Source organism: Passer domesticus, chromosome 11, assembly GCF_036417665.1.
Source record: "Passer domesticus isolate bPasDom1 chromosome 11, bPasDom1.hap1, whole genome shotgun sequence".
Classification (NCBI taxonomy): domain Eukaryota; kingdom Metazoa; phylum Chordata; class Aves; order Passeriformes; family Passeridae; genus Passer; species Passer domesticus.
In genome coordinates this window covers 13,216,096-13,240,544 of record NC_087484.1, presented here as the reverse complement: position 1 = coordinate 13,240,544, position 24,449 = coordinate 13,216,096, and the positions used below count along the sequence as shown (strand labels likewise).

The window sequence follows — 24,449 nt, the reverse complement described above, 5'->3', positions numbered from 1 at the left end:
TGCTCAGTCCAGCTCCACAGCCCTGCTCAGTCCAGCTCCACAGCGCTGCTCAGCCCAGCTCCACAGCCCTGTTCAGTCCAGCTCCACAGCCCTGCTCAGCCCAGCTCCACAGCCCTGCTCAGTCCAGCTCCACAGCCCTGCTCAGTTCAGCTCCACAGCCCTGTTCAGTTGAGCTCCACAGCCCTGCTCAGCCCAGCTCCACAGCCCTGCTCAGCCCAGCTCCACAGCCCTGCTCAGTCCAGCTCCACAGCCCTGCTCAGCCCAGCTCCACAGCCCTGTTCAGTCCAGCTCCACAGCCCTGCTCAGCCCAGCTCCACAGCCCTGCTCAGCCCAGCTCCACAACCCTGCTCAGTCCAGCTCGACAGCCCTGTTCAGTCCAGCTCCACAGCCCTGCTCAGCCCAGCTCCACAGCCCTGCTCAGCCCAGCTCCACAACCCTGCTCAGTCCAGCTCGACAGCCCTGTTCAGTCCAGCTCCACAGCCCTGCTCAGCCCAGCTCTACAGCGCTGCTCAGCCCAGCTCCACAGCTCTGTTCAGCCCAGCTCCACAGCCCTGCTCAGCCCAGCTCCACAGCCCTGTTCAGTCCAGCTCCACAGCTCTGTTCAGCCCAGCTCCACAGCCCTGCTCAGCCCAGCTCCACAGCCCTGCTCAGCCCAGCTCCACAGCCCTGCCAGCTCCCATCCTCACCAGCTGCTTCACACTGCACGTTGTCTGTGGGTCACAGCCTGGCCTGATAGATGTCAGTCATTTGCTTCATAAACGAATCTATTTCCTAGATTAGTCCCTGAGAAGATATTTGATAATATTTTAGCTATATTAAAACATTAGTCCAAGCTTAAGAAGTGATAAGGTAGTTTTAGAAACCACTCAAACCCTGGCACAGGCTGAGTCTGTCTGAGTTTCTTCATATTTCTCATGCAGTGTATACAGTAATTCCCTGATTTCAAAACACCGATTACATGGTCAATATAATATAAACTTTAAAGACATTCCACTGTAAGCTTGATCTCTACCTTTCATATGCTGCAGTTATGTTCTCATTTGCAAACTATTAGCAGCAGTTTTACCCGATAGGCTGGATTACATTTGGAAAATCACCCTGGTGATTAAGTTGCTCTTATTTAAGTATTCAGAACCAAAACATGCTTGTGATTATCATGGTAATTTTTTTCTCTCTGTGCTGCTAATTTGTGACAGGATGGTACTGATATTTGTTAAAATTGATTAAAAATAGTAATTATGTGAAAAAAATCTGAATATTGTTTGTCTGGAAAAATGAGAACAATGTAAGACTTTTCTTTGACTATTTAAAAAATTATAGCAGTTGTTTGAATTTTTCAGTTCTGTGTAGTTTGGGTCTACTTGATAAAGCATACTTGAAATTGTTATGGGATTTTAGATTATAAGCAGGACATCTATGATTAAAATATATTCTTTAAAAGGTTTTTTTTCTTTTTGTTATCTTTCATCTGATGAAGGATAAGAGATAAAACAGGCTTTTGTTGTTTACTGTACATCTGGAGTATAAAAAAAGTGTTACATGAGGAAAGGATATTCCATGAAACACTATGTCAGACACATTTGCAGTCAAAATTCCAGAAATAGCAAGATGTTGGATAATTAAAATGTCTTCCAGGTCTAAACCATAGGGAGCTGGAGTTTTAATCATGTAGAGTATATTCATGAGAAGTTTCCTCTTTTATCTACATGATCAGATTTTGATGCTTTCTTTTAGGAAGAAATAAGATCCTGCTCTGGAGCACAAACGTTGTTACGTTCCCTTTGTATTGGCAGCACTCACGGAATCAAACACTAGAAATCTGGTTTTTTGTTTACCTTTGCCTTAAGAAGGATGTGCAAAAAAAGTTCAAGCTCAGTTTGTCCTCAAAGTACACCCATCCCTTTGGGTTTGACTCACCTGGGAAGCAGCTGAGCAGGGAAACCCTTCTGCAAACAGCTGCTGCCCCTGCCAGAGCAGCCCTGGAGAGCAGCAGCCAAGGACCCGAGCCTTGTCCTACTGGGAACCTCAGATCCATCCTTAATGAAGGGCCTGCTACAATGTAAAGGGGACATTTCTGCTGTGAGGCCTTCACTGGGCTGCAGGAAAACTGGAATGAGCTTAGTGGGGAAAAATAAGATTAGCCATTTTTTCATAGCTAGAAGATGCTTTCATGACTAAAGCACTTCACTAATCTTATTTTCTAATTCCACCACATCTTTTATTAACTTATTTTTCATCTTGTAGCCCCCCCACAACCATAACATTTAAATAATGATACACTGGTATCTGTACCATCTTAGTCTACCCCTAGTCAGATCTAGTTATTGAGCAGTATTTTAACAGCTACGGTAATTTTAAGGAACAATTTAGATCTAGGCTACGTTAAGAGAAAGGAAAACACATCAGTGCCAAATTAGGCTCTGATGAGGCTCTTGATCACTTTCCTTTCTCCTGACAAAAACAGAAGGTGCTAGTAATGCTGTGAAGGTCTGTGTCCCTGATGAACAGATGTTAATAACAAAGAGCATCATCCCCATGTTAAATAGCCAAAAGAAGAGATATTGCAGCCATTGATAATGATGCCCATATATCATGCATGCTAAATCATGACTAAATAATTAAAATCTGTGCACGATACTTGTTTCAGGCAAGTAAAGCAGATCACAGTTTTAGTGGTCAGAGGAAATGAAATGCAGCTTTGCAGAAGTGATTGTCACTGAACACACAGAGCACTATAAAATGCACAAAGAAAATTAAACTAGGAAGAAGGCAATTGACAGTGAGCAGCTTGTTGAGGACTGAGGGCTGGCGATTCAGTGGCGATTTACCTTCTGGTTATTTTGATGAATTGTTTGAATATGCATTAACGTGGAGAAGGTGAAAGGAGGGAGGTGATGAGCAGGAAGTTCTCCCAGGGTAAGGTTGGTGGCTGGGTGCTCCCTCCTGCTGGTGGCAGGGCCTCCCTTGCCACTGCACAGGTTCTCCACCCTTCCTGGCCACAGGAAATCGTGGATGGATAGACTGATGGGATTTCCTGCAGGGGGGGAAATAGCTGCACAGAGGCACCTCTAGCCCCTTAACAAATGCCACACGCTGTAATATTACCCCATGGTCTCCACCAGCTCTGCTTGTGCTGGCAGGAGCACTGGAGTGATGGCATCGCCCCAAACTCACCCAAGAGCACGTCACCCAGCTGCCACGTTCCCTTTTTGTGCTGTGCCTGTGACCTGCAGGGCCCCTCCCCAGCAGATCTCTGCCCTGCTCACATCTGTGTGCAGAACGGGGGGAAGGCTCCGTTTCCTGAGGCTGCCCATGTGCTGTGGCCAGCTGAACTCCTGGAGACCCATGCAGAGAGCAGCTTCTCTCACGTCTCATAAAATCAGGGCTACAAAGCCAGTGCAGCTTTGGTAACTGTCACACAGACCTTTCCTTCAAAGCACAGGGAAGAAAAAAACCCAAAACAACCTATTATTCAAAACATGAAAGAAGCCTTGGTTGAAATTAAATTTTTCCTCCTACCCATTTATAGAAACAGATTAAGAGACTTTTGAGGAATAAGAGAAAGTATCTGTTTCATGGAAGGTATATTTACTTGAAGTATTAAAATTGAAGTTAAGTGTAGCTTTTTGCACAAATTAATTTAAAACAGATTTCACTCGATAAATTTGCATAAGCACATACACAAAACTTTGAGAATATTGCTATATTCCTATAGCAGTAGGAGTACTTTAGAGAATGAGTTAGCAACTTAGCTAACAATAGCTAATAATAATTAGCAACTTAGCAAACAATAAATTTTGTTTTAATCTATAAATTATCTATAAAAATCAATAAGTCTTGTTTAAAATCTATAAATTCCCAAGGAGGAGCATGTACTCACCCATGCTGCTTTTCTTAGACTAGTGCTTTTTGACAATCCAAATTCAGAGGGGTGGAGGAAACCAAACACATTTGTGTATCATGATATCATGACAATTTATCCCTATTTTCTACCAGTTATAAATTTTATTACCATCTACATTACATGCAACTTTATTTTCAAATTTAAAAGTGCAGAGAAATGTTTCCCTCATTTTCCAATCCCCTGCTAATATAGCAATACTCAAAAGAGTAACTTGTCTTTTCCAGGTGCAGTTGTGCTGTCCTGATATTAATTACAGAATAAACACAATGATACAAACAACTTACTTCCCATTATCCTAATTTTCACATTATTTGGTATTTTTATATGCTTATTTCATATCATTCGTATTTTTCTATTATACCCATTCATTTGATATTAAAGAGCTACAGTAGCAAACAACATACACATACCTACTTTAATTTTGCTATTTTAAACATGGTACTCTTTTCTTTGCACATGCACCCCAAAGACTTTGTGCTGATTAATTTCAAAGTATTTCAGCTAGAGAAGGAAAGTTTTATTTTTGCAATTGTTTTAGTAAGTGTAGAATTTGTCTAAGGCATGGACATGTAGGCATTTGTTGGAGTCTTTTGGGAATGTGCTCTTTATTCTGCTTCTTGCTCCATCTCCTGTAATCTTACATGGTTTGGAGTGCTGCAGGTTAATGATGTAATTTAATCAAAGATTATTCTTTCTAAGCAGCCATGGTAATAGTCAAAGATTATGGCAATGGAGTTGTTAAAGGGACTTGAAATAATGGCAAGAGATCAACATCACTTCAGAAATGCTCCTACGTGTTCTGACTCTGAAAGTGGAGATCCACTGTTTGCATCTTCGTGAGAAGCCAAAAATGGTTTTTAAAAATTTGAATTGAAGTTCACCTGTGGCACATCAGGCAGCCCTCTGTGAGAGGAGACACAAATGGGACATGGTTTAGATCTCTTTTATGTCACTGGGAGTGTGTCCTTTGGCTTGGAGAGCAATTCTAACCAAGTGACAGTACATGAGGAGTGTTCCAGCTAAAATGATATTGAAATAACAGAGTCTATTCTTCCTCTCTGGTTTTGTTTTTTTTCTCTTTTATTCTAGACATACATTTCCTTCATCCTGGTAGGTCCTTTTTTTTTTTTCTTTCTTTTTTTTTCTTTTAACAGGCACTAATTACTGTAAGTTTTAGTTAGTAGTACAAGAGGCAGGCTTAGCTTTATATTCTGCCCAAGATCTGAAGTTATTTCCTTTAGATGTATCTATGTAGTTTCCTCTGTAAAATAAACACTTGAAAAATGAAGTGTGTTAACTTTAGATTTCTTCTTGGAAGCCTAAAGAATGACTTTTGTGTTGGACTGAATTTAGAAGGTGAATGTGGAAAACACAGAGGATAAAAGTAAACCAAAATCCATATATTTCAGATTATAGTTTTAAGGAGTTATCTTTTGGTTCTAGAGGTTTCTGTATGTGAGTTAAAAGGGGAAAAAAAAGCACAAAAAACCCCTATAACACATTTGATCATCATAAAGCAGTTCTTTAGGGTGCAATAACAATTGTGAAATCTCCAAACACAGTAAATAAAGTGGAGAAAATTATTTTAGCAAAAGGATATTTTAACAACTAGGAAAAATGCTCAAAAGTAATCTTTTAAACTAACATGATAAGGTACAGGCAAAAATTAATATTGTACACTAATGTTCTTTTTAGTGAGTAGCTTAGGTTGATTTATTCATTTAGGTAATTATGTACCATAATATTACTAATTCAGAGTGAAATTGAATTAGGAAACACAGAATAAATTGAAACTGTAGTCATATTTCTTTCTCACTGTGTAAGGAACAGAGATGTATTGATGTAAGTTCTAAGTGTACAGCATAAGTTAAATTCCCTAGACTGCAATTTGATCAAAAAGCATTAGACATTTACTTAGGCTATAATAGGTCCTTGCCATTGGATGGCAGTAAAATTCTACATCAATCACTAGAAGCAAAGTGAACCTAGGAAAACAATGGGATTTTTTCCTTTTTTATTTGAGAGTAGAAAGCTTGAGGGGGGATGGTGTTGCCTTAAATGCTGTGATAAGCACTAATATTGAAATATGTTTCCTTTTTCTATGTTAGGAGCATTTTAGAAATAATAAACTCAATTTTCTATTATATGGAAAATAATTTATTTCTTCTTGAAAAGAAAGGCAAAATCTGAGCATATTGAAAAGACAATGCAAATTTATTCTGTTTATTGCTACCAGTCTATCAGAGGTTTATAAAAATATATATAGTGTACTTTTTTTACTCAACAAAATTCATTATATTTTGCACACTATGGAAATTATTTTATAAATAATCAGCCTTCTGTGCTAGCATTGTAGAAGATTAATTCTTTTCTTTTGCATCCATTATTACTGCAAATACTATGACCAAAAGAGTTCCCTTTTTAATAAGGAAAAAAACCATCCTTTCTGTGTGCCCATGATGCCAGTGCATGCACTGAAAACACCCTTTTTAGAGAGAGCCTTTTTGAGCAGCAGTTTCACATCCCAGGCCTCCTTTCCCACCTTTGTTCAGACCCTGCCAGGATCAACAACCATTCAGGTGTCTGCAAATCTGGTCCACGGAGCAATTAAGTTTCTGCAAGGTGATCACCACTGAAGATTCACAATCATTAAAACAAAAGGACCCAGTTCAGCTCCATGCCTTGTCCTTCTCTCATAATGTCAAGATTTAGGCCAATAATAAGTACTTTTTTTTTTATTGATATTATAACAAACAACAAACAAGGTGCAGCTACCATGTTATTAAAATATTGTTTATATAAACTGCACATTAAGTAAAGAGAAAAAAAAAATTATTATCAGGCAAATGATTTATTTTCTACTTGCTATTTAGGGAAGCTCCACATGTAAATTAGTTTCACTTTTAAATGTGCAAGTCCTGATCAATGAAAATCAATAGGAATATTACAAATACAATTACTATCACAGTAATTACACTAGTTTTTGACTGGACCCCTTTCATACCAAAAATAGATTTCATGTGTTTAGCAAAGATAGAGAATTATATTTGAACAGGACTGAACTAAATAGAGCAAGAAATGTGTTCAGCATATGGTTTCAAATGAAAAAATACAAATTCTTATGTCTTCATTTACTATTTTCTAAAAAAAGTTGTAAATTTAGTAGCTTGAATTACAGTCTAAATAGCAATAAAATAAGTCAACTGTTTTTCACAATGTAGTCAGGGTGGTCTAAAAGAAGCTAAAGGCTATTAATCAGGATTTCCTGGGATCAAACCACAGACTCCCTAGCAATTTATTCACTGACTTTATATTTAGAGTCTGTTAAAACTTTATGGCTTTTCAAAGCTTTTCATATTCGGCATTAAAATTTGGAAATCATTTAACAAAAACTGTTACTGAAAAAAAAAAATGGAGAAACTAGCTTATCAGAAACTCATTCTTAGGAAAGAATGTGTAAAATATACTCAGTGGACCCATACTAATCTGGGGTTTATGACAGTGACTGTGAAGTGAAGCAATGCCATAAACCTGGTGGTACAGTCAGTTTCACTCACGAGGACTTGTAATTACAATGCTCCTGAACTGAAATGAGAAATTCCCACAGAAATATTCCTCCCCCATGTTAAGACCATGATCCTACAACTATGCTATCAACTTTGGGGGTTTGAGCAGCACCAGCTAAGTCAGCTGACTTACTCATGTATTTAAGATAATATATACTGGCAGGATCAAAAGTGTAAGATTTTGTTGTTGAAATCCCTCGAGACTTAGTGCTTGGGACTAAATCTTCTGAGGTCCAGACACTGTAAATTCACTTATATTTAGTGAGCCTGAACAGCCAGCAATTAGCTGTTGATATTCTTCTCACATTTGTATTTAGCCCAAGAAGTGCCATTAAGACTCATAAGCAAAATTTCTTGAGGTGTTCAGAATTCTTGGTCTATCAGAATTTGAGATTTTCATCATCTCCCAGCGGGATTTGGTGCAATATAGGATCAGACTAGAGCTGAAATAAAATTTACAGTGCTGTGATATGTAAAATAAATCTGTCAGAAAATCATGTTGTTCTAGAGTCATGTATTAAGCCTACAGTTCCATATGAGGAAAAAAACTAAACAAATTTCTGCACTATAACCACACTTGGTGATACAGATGAAGCCCATGTAAATCTAAAAGCCTTTCCACTGCCACACAGACACTGCTACCCACAGTCTGGCCTTACTTCAGTCATACACCAAAGTAATTCTACTTTTCTTTGGAGCTCCTAACTTGCTATGATATAAAAAGGCCTGTGGTGTTAGTGTGAACATTCCAGGAAGCTTTACCCTAATCTTTGAAAGCATGCTGTAGATTTTGAAATAGGAAATTATTCACTTTGTGCTTTTATAAACTTTAAACAGTAATGGGATCACCAGATATGCACAAGTATATTTAAAAAAATAGCACAAATTAAGAAAAAAACCAACTTCTAAGGTCATTTTTTTGTACACAGTGAGCAACTGCACATAATTGTGCTGAACTTGAGAACGATACTCACTTTTTTTGGTGAAAAACTATCATATAGACTTCAATTTCAAAAATATAAGCATCTTTATTAAAAATAAAGAAACACTAAGATTAGACCCAAGGCTCAAATAAGTCGAAACCTACTAAGATTAGACCCAAGGTCAAGCAGCACCAATGACCAGGTGTGGCAGCTTGTTGGTTAGTTACTATTTACAGGTAGAAGAACTTGGGGTAATGTCCAGATATTCAAACCACTCTGTGTGTTCTGTGTACAGGAGTTATGGGGAAGCAAAAAGGTGTTGGGAGAGCAGGAGAAAAGCAATAGTAAGGCATCCTACAAAGCAAATTAAAGTTTTGGAGTCAGATGAGCTGCGGATATCTGACTAATAAAGGGTGGGTAGAGTGGGACTGGGGAAAGTGGGCAGAGAATAAAGCAGTAAGGCAGGAAGTTGTAGAGTCAATAAGGTGGCCAAGGAGGGTGTTGAAATGTCAGTGAGTCATCGCAGTGGGAGGCAGCTGGATTGCAGGTGCTGAGCTCAGGGAACTATGGCAACACCATTCTGAATGCCAGAATTTAGTGCTGTCATCAGAGGGCAGGGCTGGTGTTAGGTAGGTGCTGAGGGTTTCTGTTAGCACTCCAGCTTCTCCCTGGTCCTGGCAGACCTTCCCTCCAGAGACAGGGAGATAATAAACAGAATTTTCACAAAATCTCAAAAATTGCTTTCCTACCATAAAAACAGCCTATTTGTTACTCAAAATCCTTCTTATTCTAAGTAATTTCAGATCAAATTATGGCCTGACATAACTGTACTAACGACAAACTTCAACTAAGTAATTAGATATAAAGGAAGGACTTCAGTTATGCTTCTTAGTACTCAGGTCCTTAAAAAGGTAACAAATTTACTATGTAAAGCCTATTTTCCTATGAAAATCTCAACTGAAGACCCATAGATTGATCCAGTAGACACTTACGTTTCATGGTGACCAGTTCTAGAGAACTGAAACCTACACTCATGATTTACTAAGTTGCTATATTGATTGGTAGCACACCACTTTTATTCCCTTTAGAGTAACCTGTAATGCCAGCAGCTCAAACTTCAGGCACATCAAAATAGAAAGATCTGGTAGGTGACGAACATCTGAAGAGGGAATTGATTAAGCAATAACCAGCTGAAAAAATCCATTTCTTGCTCCTAATTTTTCCTTTTGTGGGAGTCTGTCATACATACAATTCTAATGCACAGAACTGGTCTTAGTCTTACAGATCCCTGTTGTCTATGTAAGATGCAAATTGAGAATGTACAGGAATGTACACAAAGAGAAGGACTGAAGTGCTGACCCAACTTTGTGGCACTGCAATCAGCTGCTCTTCCCATACAAAGAGGTATCCATCAGTCTGGAGCAGTTTGTGAATTTTTGCACAAATTGAAATAATTTCCTAGTCTCTTTTATACTTGCTGATACCCTAAACATTCCCCTGAGGGAATCAAGAGGCTGAAACTTTAATCTTGTATTATTTAGTTGGGTTGTACAGTTGACATGACTTGATAAATGTTAATTATTAGTATCTCATTTTATCAGCTGCAGCATTTGTGCACGCAGAAGACTTCCAAAACAAAGACAATTTTTATTGACTCTCAGAGGGGAAGTGTGAAGGATCTGTACTTCCAAACAGGTCACTCTGTGCTCCTCGAGGATGTCTTCCTTCTGTCAAGTAAAAGGCACAAAATTATGCCAAGAAGTCATTAGCTGTAAAACAAGTAGCAGGAACCAGGTGCTAAAAATAGATTTTGAAGACAATCAAGCAATTTAGAAACTATGATACTTTTACTTGATACAACTAATTACAAAGAGTAAAAAAAAAACTTGTCAGGAATCCAGTAACTCAAGAATCAACAACTCTGCCCAGAAACAGGAAAATGCAAATTGTCTACAAGAGCACTCACTAAAAGCATTTCTTTCAGCTATTAACTAGAATCACCTACAGGTTGTCTCCAAAGGATGTCTCCAGTGGAGCAGGTCTGGTGGGGAGGACACAGCCCAGCTCTTTGCCCTGCCAGGCTGCCCTCTGGCTGGCTGTGCCCCAAGCCACCAGGTGTGTGACTGCAGATACCTGCAGCCACCACAGAGCCCTCTTAGTGGGGATTAAGCACATCTATCAGACCTCTGGTTGCCAATGGATGTTTTAGTTTCCTGAGCACAGACTTTCATACATAGACAAGCCCCAAGTTAATTTCAAGTCATGATTAGTTTTTGACAACATTTAAGATCTCTGAATTGGTGTTTATTTTGAGGCTCTTGATATGCAAATTACTTATGCTAAATTCTGCAGCTTTGACTCAGTTTAGATTATCAGCGTTTACCTGCAAACATTTGAATAAACACAAGTGAGACCATCCTTTAACAACCCTTTTAAGATCAAAGAGTCAGTATTCTGCCTTTGAGGCTTGTCAGTTTAAAACCTACACTAACAATTAAAGGATTCCTCCCCCTCCTCTCCGCTGTCTTCCTCCCTCCCAAAACCAGGAATGAAAAGATTCCACCCTGCAAGAAATGTCCAGTTTTTTATGAGAACTTCTCATTAATGAGTAAACATGCACTGTTCTGCAATATTGTTTCACTGCTCTTCTGCTTAATGGGCTCCATCCTGCATGGCTAAAATCTCTGGATTAAAAAAAGGGCTCTGGTGAGATCTAAGCTTCCATTAATAATTTGATTTATTTTGTGCTATTTCACTAGGAATACCCTAAGATTTTTTCCACCATAGTTAATGTCAGAATGCCACAGGAAAAACACAGTAAATAAGTATTAATATGCTTACTGCTGACATCCTTCGATCAATAAAATGGAGTTTTGTGCTTCTTGGCTTGGTAGAATAGGGCATTGTATTTTTCATAGGCATACAAAACATTTCTAAATCTGTGGAATAATAACTAAAGAAAGATTTCATGTCCTGAAACACATTTTAATCACTCAACAGCGGCATTTCTGAGCTAACGTCACTGTCCTCACTAGGGTGGAGAGACTGTAAGGAGGACAAGAGTAGCCTTCTGCTCTGTAGGAGAAACTATGCTTTGGTTGTTTCCAGAAGCAAGATTACACTCAGCATCAGTTTTGAAGAATTTATGTTTTCTCTTTTTTTTAGAAAAAATAAGGTTTTCTATCTGAAAATATTCCAGAGCAGAATAGGGTTATTGGCTGCTCCACAGTCTGACAATGTCTTGACAGGCATCTTCAGCCACATTTAGCAATTGGAATAGCTACAGAACACTTCAGAGGACTCAGTCTGTCTTACAAAACCTGTGATGCTGTTTGTCTCTTCAAAAAGTAGCCACCCCACCTATGGGGTGGGTGGAGCTGCAAATGCTCCTGGTCCTGGGGCTGTGCTTCAGCAGCAGCAACCTGTGGCCACCTGCACCACCAACCTACTCTCATTCTGAAAGAGTAACTCTGAACCATCAGCACCATACAATGATATTTTTTTGCAGCCACAAAACCAGAAAATAGCATTTTCTGTGTTATTTCCATGACTCTGGATAAGTGGGGTTAAGCATAAAAAACAGGCCATCCTCTAGCTGACCTAAAGCAAAAGCTATAAGTTTGATTGCAGAGAAGAATATAAGTATAAAAATGAGAAGTAACCTGTATGAGTGAATACAACTTGAACTCATAGTGGATTCTGATTCACACTAGGTTTGACTTATGGTTCACTGCTTTGCACACAGTTTTATCACAGGACTTTTTGTAATTTTTTCCAGTGTTCAGATAACAGACAAAGCAAAAAATCTGTTGATAAAGCATAAATACATTTAGATATGTATATTTCCTGACCATTTTTTGTGAAAACTTCAGTATTTTGAGTAGTCACCATTATTTCCTGTACACACACAAAACAATTTATTTGGGAAAACCAGTACATGAGTAGTTGCAAACTAACTTAAAATAAAACTTAAAAAAACATAGTATATCTCCTGACTGTATAAACATGGTTTGTTGTCTGTCTGCTTCTCTTCCCCCCTTGCACTAAGGTCTTTCCACAGATTCTTTAGTGTGCTCAGTAGTACTCAGTGTGCTACTTCTGTGGATGTATTGGATTTCTTAAACCTTGTGAGCTCAGTGAGTGGGTTAGACCAGCGACTGAAGTGTCATCAAGTAAATTAAATCCCATGTTTAAACCTGCCAAAAAGTACCTTGATATTTTCAGACCTCTGTGATGCTGAGTGTTTGTAAATAAAACAGCTCTGTCTTTGAAAGAGAAGTTACACAGTCCAGTAGCTTCCACAGTTCTTATTAGAGGAACTAAAAACAACAAGGCAGGTTTTCCTCCTGCAAAATAAACATTTACTGATGTTTGAGAAAGACTTGCAATTGCATAAGTGGCATGTTATCAAAATATCACAAAATATCTGTGAAATACAGAGATACTGGATATTATCAAAACACATCAAAATATTCCACCTGTGATCAAGAGTTCAAAACAACCTCTATCTAAATGATAACTGCATTTATTATGAGTATCATTCTGTAGACTAAAAAAGATAAGTGTGTGAAATGGATTGACATTTTTATAAGAGGGGCAAAGTATCCAGAGAGAGGCAAAAATTCATGTCTTAGAAATAAAGCAGAAAGTTACATAATTCTCAAGCAGTCTTTGCAATCCTTGCCCAGAGTGGCAGTGATGGACCCTTCAGAGGGAATAATAGGAGTTCAGTCTTGGAAAGGCTTCATAACTCCTGTGTTTCCCTGTTGCACAATGTTCATTAGGACTTAACACATTTTCTAGAGAAGGCAGCTCAACCATTTCTCTTCATTTTCGCTAAGGAAATGAGAGGTAGCTCAAGTGAATACATGAACTACATTTGCATGGGATTCTTCCATTTTTGTTCAAATAGAATTGCCAAATAAATCAGGTGTTTCATATTTCATGTGGTAAAGAGGACAAATCCTAGTACGAAGTAACATAAGCAAAAAGCAAAAGAAAAAAGGCTATAGGAAAGTTTTGGAAAAGGTCATAGTAAGTCCTGCAATTACCATGAGACCTCTTTATTCATGCCTTTACACAGTTATTTATATATATATATATATATCTATTAATACATGAAATCTGGTAAGTTATCCCAAGGACAAAGTTGAGGAAATGTAAGATCTGAAACAGATTGTGACAAAATAAAGGAAAACTGAAGACAAGATGCTCACACAAGAGAAATGACAGAGTGTGGGGAGGAGAAAGTGGCAGATCAGAGGGTTGAAGATAATCAGCCTAGTGGCAAGGGACAGAGGCAGGAGATGTTTGCTGATGCTGAGACAGTTTGGTCACAGAGTGAAAAAGTTCTCTGAGAAGGCAGGGTGCAGGCTCAGCAAATCAAAAATTCCTGAATGGCTGGTAAAACACTGGTACTGAAGCTTTTGTGGAAGCCTGAGATTTGGAGAAATCAAGAAGGATGTGGGGATTTTTCTTGGAAGACCTTTCAGGGACATGCAGAAGGAAAAGGTAACATATTCTCTCAGGATTAAACTGTGGAGGCCTCAAACCTCACAGCAGCCAGAAGGAGCCATATTCCAATCATCCTATACCCCCACTGCACCTGCAGCCCCATACAGGGTATCCACAGAGCTCTTGGAGATGGCCAAGAGAAACATTTTTGTAAGCCACTGGCCTTTTCCTTTTTGGGCAGACCTAGAAATGATGCTGCCTTAGAAAGATATAATTGGAACAGAATGGGATCAATCAAAGTAGTTACAACTTGTACATTCTATTGTAACTTTTTGTCATCACAAAATAAAATGTATTATTTATATTTATATTTTTAAAATATTCTATTTTATTTTAAAATTAAAATAAAACATCAGCTTCAAAAATAAATTATTACAGGAATTCATAAAATTATGCAGAAATTAATTCAGAGAATAATCTGCACAGTAAGAAATCCAAAGTGTTATCTATAGAACTGGTATCTGACAACGCCACTGTCTTTAACTACAATCATTTTATGAGGCAAATCCCAGCTTTTCTAAATGTGAAGAAGGGATTTAATATTAATAATTTTTAGACATCTAGGGCCGTAAAACCATAGAAGGGAGAGAGCTGCTCCAGCTTATTGACTGCGCAAGCAGCGCAGCTCGATGGGTTCACTGGTAAATCAGCTCAAACCAGAAGTTCCCTGGTTAAACCAGCTGCATAAACCCACAGGGAAGTCCTGTGTGGAGCCCTCAGTCAGCTCTCGTTCCTGCTCTGCTGGGGTTGGTGGCAGCTGGTGACAGCCCTGCAGCTCCCTGAGTGGCACCTGCCCTGCCCAGGGACACCCCGGAGCCCAGGCACTCCCTGCTCTGGGGCACAGCCTGCAGGGAGAGGCAGAGACATCCCCCCTGCCACGGGCCAGGTGTGGCAGGGACATGAGAGGCCCTGCAGGCTCTACCCCAACCTCCAACTCCCACCACGACTCTGCCAAGCTGGGAAAAAAACCCACACGTGAATCCAGGACAAAAGGGGTACCACATAGCAAGTACTGCCTAAAATCCATTGATGTCTCTGCTGAAATTATTGTCACTGGTTCTACTGACAAATGTTTACCATGATTAAGGAACAAGTAATAAACTTACTGCTTCAATAAGATTTCTTTTCAACAATGTAACAAAATATATATCAAAAATATAAAAATCATAATATCAGTACTGCCTTAGCATCCAGAATATGCTTATGGTGCCCAGAAATCCCTTTTAGAGCATTCAGTGGAGAAAAATTAAGTAGATATGAATGTGGATTGCCTAAGATATGCTTTTAAGTATTTTTGAAAACAAAATACTTAATTAATGGGGCTGTGACATAGAAAAATACAGAACTTGTTCTTGTTTGTGTGTTCCTACTTGGAAAGCTGTTGGGAAATTTTTGCCATTATCCTAAAGGGAATACAAATGTGTCTGTTTTAATGTTTATAACTATGTCTGTTTTATGAAACAAAGATGTCTATATAGCATTCCAAACAGAAAAGACAAACTTCTACTGAGAGCTGACGTTAAAAAATAATGGATAGAAATATTTCCATGAGACTTGGCAGGAATATGTACACTGTAGATGAACAACTGTTTTAACAAATGTTCAATAGAAGTATCCAGAATCCAAGGAGGAAATAGCATAACTACTGATGTCTGATTCCATTAGGATCAGAACCAATGCACTGCTAAATTATCACAGGATATTTTATGAACTGTTATTGATGATTTAGTGGCAGGCTAGGTTATGTAGCTTACAAGCTGTCACATTTAAGGTGAAGCCAAAAGCGAGCCCAAGGATATATTCTAAAGGAAAATGTAACAATTATTATAGCATGTGTGTCAGCAAAGTTCACATGATTCATTGTCCTTCTGGTAATAGGAAAGCTGTCAGTGGGTGCTCTTGGGCATGGTTCAGCTAACTATATAAAGAATGTTCTCTTAAACATTCACCTACGGCTTGGGATTCAGAGGTTGCTTGTCTGATTAAATGGAAAGGAGGTAATTTAAAAGCATCTTCCTTTCCAAATATGTTACTGTCAATTGGCTTTGGTTCAGAGGTTTCCAATCTGAAGTACATGAGGCAGCTGCAGAAGAACTCTATTAATATTCCTGCATAAAATGCTTTCTTAGCCCAGGTCAGCTCCCCTATGCACTTTTGATGTATTAGAACTTTAATGTTCAACTGAATTGACAAGTGATGGGTTTTACAATCAATGTGCACAAAGGACATGCCATTCCCAAGCAAGCTCAAGATTTATTAAATATAATGATAAAGAGGAGCATGTCAGGTGGAGGCTACTGTGCAGTGTTTTGTTCCTCTGCAGTTCATATATTGTGCAAGTTACATATGTGATATCTGGTTTAAAACTGGGCTGCAGCTCAGCTCTGTTTCAGTAAATGAAAGCTTTGAATTGTTAAAATGCAGAGTGTCAACCTGAGTGCTTAAGAGAGGGAAAAAATAAATCTGTGGCATATTTTCCTTAATGTTTTGCCACAGGTTCATTTCTGAACTCACAGCACAGATGTTTTAAATATGATACAACCTATTTGTTCCGATGTTCAATGCTAATTCTTTGGGAAATATGTACTAAATTAGGGGAGGTTATGTTTTCTTGTGATGAAGTAGCTCAGCTCCCACCAGTGTCTGCAGGAACTTTCTCACTACTTTGTGCTGGGTTTTTTTTTTCCTTAATGGGTAATGTTGGAATGAAGTGGCAGGGCCTTTCAGAGAAAGGCTAACTTACAGTAGTTTTTGTATAATGCTCTACAGATGTAGATGTTCCCCAGATGTGTACAGACTAGAAACTTAGTTTTGTCTCTGGGTGTTCATTCACCATATAAATCTCCCAACACATTCTTATCTGCTATGTAAATAAGATGTGGAATTCCAATAGTGTCTCAGCCTTCTACAGCAGATGGTATAGTGAGATTTACCACACCATTACATTTAATGGGATTGAATTCATTTGGATTTCTTGATGTTCACTCTGTCCTTCTCTGAGCAGCAGTGTTGCCAATGTTCCTGATTATATATGATTTGAGAGAGTGCTTAAAGAAGAAAAAACCCTTTATCTTAGAAATACGAGTATTTTCTGTCAAATTTTAAAGTGTGTATATATTGCATTTCAGAGGATTTATAACCCCTATGAGAAAAGGATATTTAATGAATATTCAACAAAGAAGTTGAAGTCATTACATTTGAAGATTTTTGTAAATATCAGCTATCCAGTTAACTGTTTTAGTACTAGCATCATTATATATTCATTTGGAAAGAAATGAGCTTTTTACCTCATCACATCAGTGTAGACAGAGCGAAAACAACAAGAAAGAATCTGTGTTAAGAAAAAAAAGAATATTTTAAGAACAGATTTGAAATATAAGTTTTTGATTTTCATTTCAAAGTAAAATTCGTTCACCATATGCTATAATGACACTAAATTAATAAATAATATTCAAAATTGAAGTGCAAACTGACACTGCTAAAACATAATTTAAAATGACAGTGTAAAACACTGTCGAATTCTTGTAGTGCATTTTATTTTCAAAAAATGCTATTCCAGATGCCTTGATCTGCTTGTTCCACAAATTGCTGTGTACCCAAAATGACATTTCAATGTATACAGATATCATATGTAGTCAGCCATTAGATGATGCTTTATTTTGTCTTTTTAGCATTCTATCATTTCTGCAATATCTTATGTGGCCTAAAAATTTACTCAAACCAGTCACAAATTTTGTTATGCTATCGCCATCATTCCTCACAAGTCACAGACCACCAAAAGACACTAACAGGACAGCTGAATGAGAAAAAATATTTCTTTTTATAATGAAACCTGAGGATTTCAGAGTTTTCTGCCTTGAAAGCACCCAGCTATTCTAGTTAGGTTAAAGTTACTTCTAACACCAAGCTTCAGGCTCAAGAAATCTGAACTGTTTCATAAATTATTTTATGAATTGCAAACCAGTCATCTGATCAGCAATAACACACTCTGTACTACAGTGCCAAGCAAGGGTAGCAATAATGCTGAATCTACATGCATGAATGAAAAAGCTTTAATTAGCACAGTGAATGGAAAACATCTCACTTTTCTCAATAGCCTACAGAGGCAATACCAACTCTATAGCTGATCTGATTTACACCCAGAATTCCTATTCCATTGGGCACTAAAACCTCGACTTTTATTTAGAAGATGGATGAAAAATGCAGTGTCAAACTTCTGAAACTATTGGACCGCTGTGGAAAACCCTGAAATACTGATTTTTAATTTTTTTTTAAATCTAAATATTATATAATCATGGGATAAAGAGGCCACCAAGTCACCAAGCTCAAAGTGAACAGAGCTATAACCACACTAGGAGCTCTGAGCTGGAGCTCCCAGGAAGAGGCTGGAGGGGACTAGAGGTGCCTTTGCCCAGCTTCCCCCATCCTACACACTTACAGGCAAAACCAAAGTGCAAAATCCAAACTCTCCTCTTGAAAATGCTGGGTTTATGACAGAGTTTCAATGGAGAAATATTCTGCTGGAGAGCTGAGCAAGCTGCAGTTTATGGCAGGCCATCCTCCCCCAGCATCACCTCACAGGTGAGCAGGATTCCCAGCACACAGGTTTTGCTGGCAGTCATGGCAAGGCACAGCAAGAGATGTTCCAGCTGTTGCACAGGCATCACACATTGCTTGCTGACTCTGAACACTAGCCAGATTTAAACATTAGGAAATAATTTTGCTTTACTGTGACTTTCTGTACAAAAAACCAATAAAGAATCTAAAAGGAAATCATGGAAGAGGCAGTATGGCAGCCCTGATTCATCTCTGCCATAGAGTATAATTGCAGTGAAGGTAAGAGCAACAGAGATCTTTCACTTCAGTGAGATTTCACTGACAAACCTTTTCCCCCTTCAAACACATACCTTCTGATACAGCAGCCCTACCTTTCTGCCCACTCTGTGAATTTCTGCTTTGCTCCTTGGCTTTGATGGCAATTAGATCAGACTGTCAGTATATCTCATTTTTCTGTTCCTCAGCCATAGCTCTTGTTGCTTCTATCAAGGCTATTAATTTTAGACAATATATTAATGATAGATCTACTTGGTGTTAGGGAAATGAGCTACAGGAGGTTGCTGTAGGCCCTGAGGAGTTTTCCTAGTTTATTTGATTTATTAATGATGAAGAGTGGCTTTAAGGCTGGTTCTGTTTGTGAGGAAAGCAAACTAACAAAAGTCTTGTGGTTGGTTTCTCATGTTTTAAAAAAAAAACAAAACCAAAAAAGCTCCCAAAATGCTCAAGAACCTGTTGTTTTCCAAGTGTTTTTCTAGGCAAGGTGAAAAAGTTAAGGGGAGAAGCAACTGCCATGCAAAACCCCCAAACTCATCCACACACTAATCCTGTTATTTGCCTGTATATGAACTCCAAAGCCTTCTGAGGCATTTTTAAGAGTTTATAGACAGAGAAGTCTCCAAAAAGAAAAACTAACTGTCCCCAGTTAATTCAATTTTGCTTTAATGTTGAACTTCTAATGGCTCAAACTGGTTTAAGCTGAGACTCCTCATAAGATGGAGCAAGGAAGCATTGTTTCATTCTGAATAAGCACTCATGGTTTAAACATGTATTTAGATCAGGTTATTTGAAATCCAGTAAGAATAGATTTTCTGTAAGATACTGGTGGTGCTTTTGGACTATCAGAGGAGCTCCAATATTTAATGTATCCTTTCTAGTTCTAGTAACATGAAAAGCACAGGAGAAAAAAGTTCACAATGTGTTCAGACATCAAAGTATTTGGGTTCTGACTTTTAGTAAAACAGTAAAAAATTCATCTGTGAAAGGTCTGTTCTGCTCTTTTTTTTTCTTTTTTTTTAATATATGGTTTGGAATCTCCCAAGCAGAGATAAGGCAATGACTGCAGCAGAGAATTAAAGAGTAAATTTAGGTAAAAGAGTGATAAATCAGAATTCCATTTCTGTCTAGTCAATGCATCATTTACCCACTTAGATGTGTCAAATAGAGGAATGTCTCCACTTTTTTTTTGTAAAGCACTACAGCATATATTAATGAGCCAGTGCAGGACAAACATTACATGAAAAATACTGATACTCAGGTGAGTTATGAAATAGTAAATGGCTTTCATTTACTTGCTTGGGGGGTGTTCCTAGAGAAGTAAACAAAGAAAGATCTGTCTACACAGCCAGCAAAATCAGCCCAAGGAGCAGAAGGGAATTCACCAGTGAGATACTCCAGATACAGAAAAAGAGTTCTTCTCCCTTCTCTGTGCAATCTCAGGACATAAATAAACATATCCAGGCTTCCTGAAGTGCCTTGCTGACTCCCCACCAGTGGTTATTCATACTAGCCAAGCTACCTGTGTAACTTGGAGCTGTCTAGACCATTTTTTATTTTAAAGAAAAATCCACCCCAAATGAAAATTTAATCTCCTCTCTCCCTCTTTCAATGTTCTCTATTTTCTTTAAAGATTGGCTTGCATTTTCACTGAAATTATTCTGAAAAAAACACCCACAGTATTTACTTTAGCATTTAATCAATAAGTTGATATTGTCTCTGTCTACTTTTAAGTTTCTCATTTAGGTTATTCTAGAAATGTATAGGGTTTGGGTGTAATAAGATTATGCCATTAACTTAAAGCAGTTTTTTATGCACTGGGAATACCTTCAACAGCCATCACAGAACTGCTACCCCAGTCCAGCTTCACTATTGCACACAAGACTTGGAGACTCCACACTTTGGGTAGGAAAAACTACCAGAGTCTTCCAGTAGAGTACTTATGACAGCAACTCCAGATGGGGAAACATTTTGAAATTATAGATATCTTGTTTCTACATCTTTGATCACACTGAGTAACTTCTTACTCTACAGATGGTGCCACTGACATCAGCAGCTCCTGCTGTAGAGTCAGGTGCTAGACAATGAGAAACTGAGACCTAAACCTGGCCCTAAATACAGTCCGAGCACCTGAAGACTATTCTTTTATAACACAAAAGGAAACACATTTATTATTCCTTTTTTTATTTGACTGTCACCATCTTTATTTTGTTTTAATCTTATCACTAAAGGGAAAAATACAGCTACTTCTTCTATTATACATTTGTGATAGCAACTCTAAATTTCACATTGCTCATGCAGTTGTGAACAAGATAAATTTGAGCCATGGACCAAACCTAGAAGCTTGTAAATCAAAAGGCACCACAGGTACTCTGTGTTCTTGTTAGTGAGGCCCTAGGATTTAGATAGGAAAAAAATTTTAAAACATGAAAATAATATACTGTTAAAGTTGATTAGCTGGCTGTAGTCTCCTAGATACAGAAGATTTCCTCCTTTTGCACAGCAGGTGTATGCATGACTTATGCAGGCAAAGCTCAATTTTGTAAAGGTTAAATTTGATCAAATTGATTAAATACAAATCTTTCTCCCATTCTATCAGTATCATGTTATGCTTACTGGTTTCCAAAAGCCATAGTCATTTCCTGTTTTCCAAAATCCAGTCATTTCCTTACTTTACTGGGTCTGATTGTTAAGTATCTAAAATTTCAAATAAATAAACAATCCTTTTACCTGTAAATTGAAAGTGCCTTAAATAAACCCCTGTAAAAATGTTCCTGTTCACCCGTGACAAAAAATAAGTAAACATTTCTTCCAGCCTTCTGTGTCTGGCTCAGGGCAGATGAAATAATAACTTCAAGTAAAAGTACTTTTATCATGTCAGAAGAACAAAGTTTCCAAAATCATCACACACTGAGAGAAATAAATTCAATTATTCCTTTTGGGCAAAACTGAAAACACAAGTCTGGATTTGGCAAAAGTTTAAAAATCAGGCTAAGAACTTTGTGTATGATCAGTAATGTTGACTTTGACAGGGATTCTTATAAAGCTGGCAAATGTTAAAAAATCCTGCTAAGCAGGCATTCATGAGTGTTGCACACGACTGGGAAAAAACTAGCCCTGCTTCTGGGAAAATGAAAGCATTAAATTCCCATTTCAGGTATCTGGTAGCTGATAATGTTCAACACCTTGTGGAAGTTACTCAGTCTAGGGCTAAGAGTGCTCATTTGCACCTGGGCTGATGGCTGGTGGTGGGCAGGATTTCAGTTCCTGACCATGAAAAACCTTTGCATCATCCAGGAATTATAATGGAATTTATTCAGGGTCATTAACTACGCAGAAGCAGCTGTGAGCACTAGTAAGATTTACTTAGCATGAGGATATAAAAATTAACCAATCTCCTAGATTATAGATACAAATCTGTGCTCTGAATCTGTACAGATCAATGCTAAATGAATCATTAATATTCTGCATGAAGCAGAAAAAAGAAGTCAGTGAAAGCTGATCCTGCTACCTTGTCATTACACTCTCTATTAACACAAGTTCATCCAAAATTGCAAATCATTACAGCTTTTCCAGCATCTGCCACACTCCACTACTGTCCCTGGAGCACTCAGAGAGTCAAATATGTTTACTAAAGCATAAAACTACTAGCACCACTCATCCATGGTTACACAGACACATCTGAACATTACTTTAAAAGTGTCATGGACCTTATATTTATTGTTCTGAATAAACATTAGTCTCATGAGCAGAGAAGCACCGAAGACCAGAGCCTGGTAATTACTCACAGGATAGGTACACTGCCATTAGCTGCAATGAAAGCCTCTCTGGCTTTCCATGTCACTGGATTTCGGTGCTAGGAAACACTTTCTTACATCAGACAGGAGAATTTAACTCCCTGCTTCTTCAGTCTCTTGTACTTAGGCAATAAGGCCATAATGTTGCTGGATGTTTGACTGGCTTTTGACACAAATTGCACCAGACACAGTACATGGATAATTAGCAGTGAATACAGGCTCTGTTTTTAATCCAAACCTTTTAACATAAGTCTCAAAAAACAGTATTAGGACTACCTGAAATATTTAATGATATTTTAATTTTTACAAAAACTGCAACATCTCCTATATTGCGGATAAAATCTTGATTGTTTTTCCAATTAAATTTTGGGAGTCTAACCTGTTTTGTTACTTTGATTTTAAAAGCTATATATTTTAACATTTCCAACATTAATATTGTTGTATGAACCATTTTTATTAAAATTGAGCACATTTTTAAAGACAGCAAGAAAAAAATAGGCACTGAGCTCTAGCAGTGCAGTTTTCTGTGAATAAATGTTCAACTGTGTATTTGATATCAACACCCTATAAACATCAAGGCAATACAAAATTGTTATTTATACTATCATATTTCTAATTAGAAGAGACAGGAATCTTTTCAAAGGAAATTTCATACAGTATAAGCTAAACATGGCATAAGCAGCAGCACAAGGTCAAGGAAATCAGAATCAAGTGTGACACCGAGATGTTTCTTGAAGGGCTGTGACCCAGGGAGAAGGACACACGTTCATTCAAGACACTAAATGTGCCCATGCTCTCTGTACTCACTAGACAGAAGAGGGGTTAGTTCTGTAACACAAACCCAACAACTTACTAAACCACAGCCTTTATGACTGCCAAAAATTGGAGCTACTTCTACTGCTATTCAAAATGTAAGTGTTGAACTCATTCCAGTCTTTCATTGATGTGCTACAGTAAATCGAGAGAGAGAGGAAGAAAAGCAAAACTGGCAATATCAGAATTTTCCACTATTTTCCTGACAGCCCCAGATCCAAAAGCCAATGTGTGCTTTGGCAGAGTAAAACTTTCAGGCTGACGGGAATTGGGATTATTCTGGTTTACATCAGCTACTGGCCTGACCCAGGGCCTTTGGCACTGTGCTCCAAGGGCTGGGTTGGACGGGCTGAGAGGCTGGAGAGCAGCTCATCCACTGCACGGTGCTGCTCTGGGATGGAAGGTGGGGCTGGAGGCTCCACACGCTGCCAGAAATCGAGGCAGAGTGCCATAAGGCTTTTTATAACTCATCTCTCAGCCTCGCAGAAGGCAATAGGCAGCCTTTTTTTCTTCAGTAAAAATCTGCCTTTATGCATTGCTCATATTCAGCTCACAATCAGATGCTATGCAGATCAGTGCCCAAAATATCAATCCAGCCAAATGTTTGCCAGAGCTTTAGGGAAACCTTACGGTCTCAGAACTATTTGCATTCTGAGTTGAATGTGCTTTAATTTCTATCTACTAGCATCTGCTATTGTTTTCACAATCTTTTAGATGGGTTACTTGGATTATTAGCAAGTAACAACTGTGATTTGACTCTTTTTTCCCACTTTTCCCTCCCCCAGTATGGAAAGGCAGCAGACTTTGCAGAAACTCTGCCACAAATCAGTCCATCCTGTTCATTTGCTTTGACAATTTAGTTTTTAAGTTTGAGGTTTGCCTTCTAGTGTCCACCCACGCCTCAGAACAATATAATCTAAGTACCAGAGAGGTAATACCTCTTAAATTAAATTCCAGTTGTATTTATCTTAGCCTGTGTTGACACCTTTCCTTCCCAGTCTGTGTTCATGCCCTTAGTCACTCAGAGCCTTCTCTTCCCAGCACACAAGCATATTATTCTGTAAAAGACCTTTCACTGATATATCCTCCTTGCTCTACTACT

General features: G+C 38.2%; 1 long non-coding RNA gene across 1 annotated transcript in view; it reads right to left on the bottom strand.

Annotated features, from left to right (window-relative positions):
* Nucleotides 1-10,020: 10,020 nt before the first annotated feature.
* LOC135278898 (uncharacterized) overlaps nucleotides 10,021-24,449 on the bottom strand; it is a 28,155-nt gene continuing 13,726 nt past the window's right edge. The window contains exons 2-4 of the long non-coding RNA XR_010346286.1: nucleotides 17,195-17,238; nucleotides 12,604-12,739; nucleotides 10,021-10,120 (exon numbers count right to left, since the gene is read on the bottom strand). This is a non-coding gene — a long non-coding RNA (uncharacterized LOC135278898). The remainder of the gene's footprint in view (nucleotides 10,121-12,603; nucleotides 12,740-17,194; nucleotides 17,239-24,449) is intronic.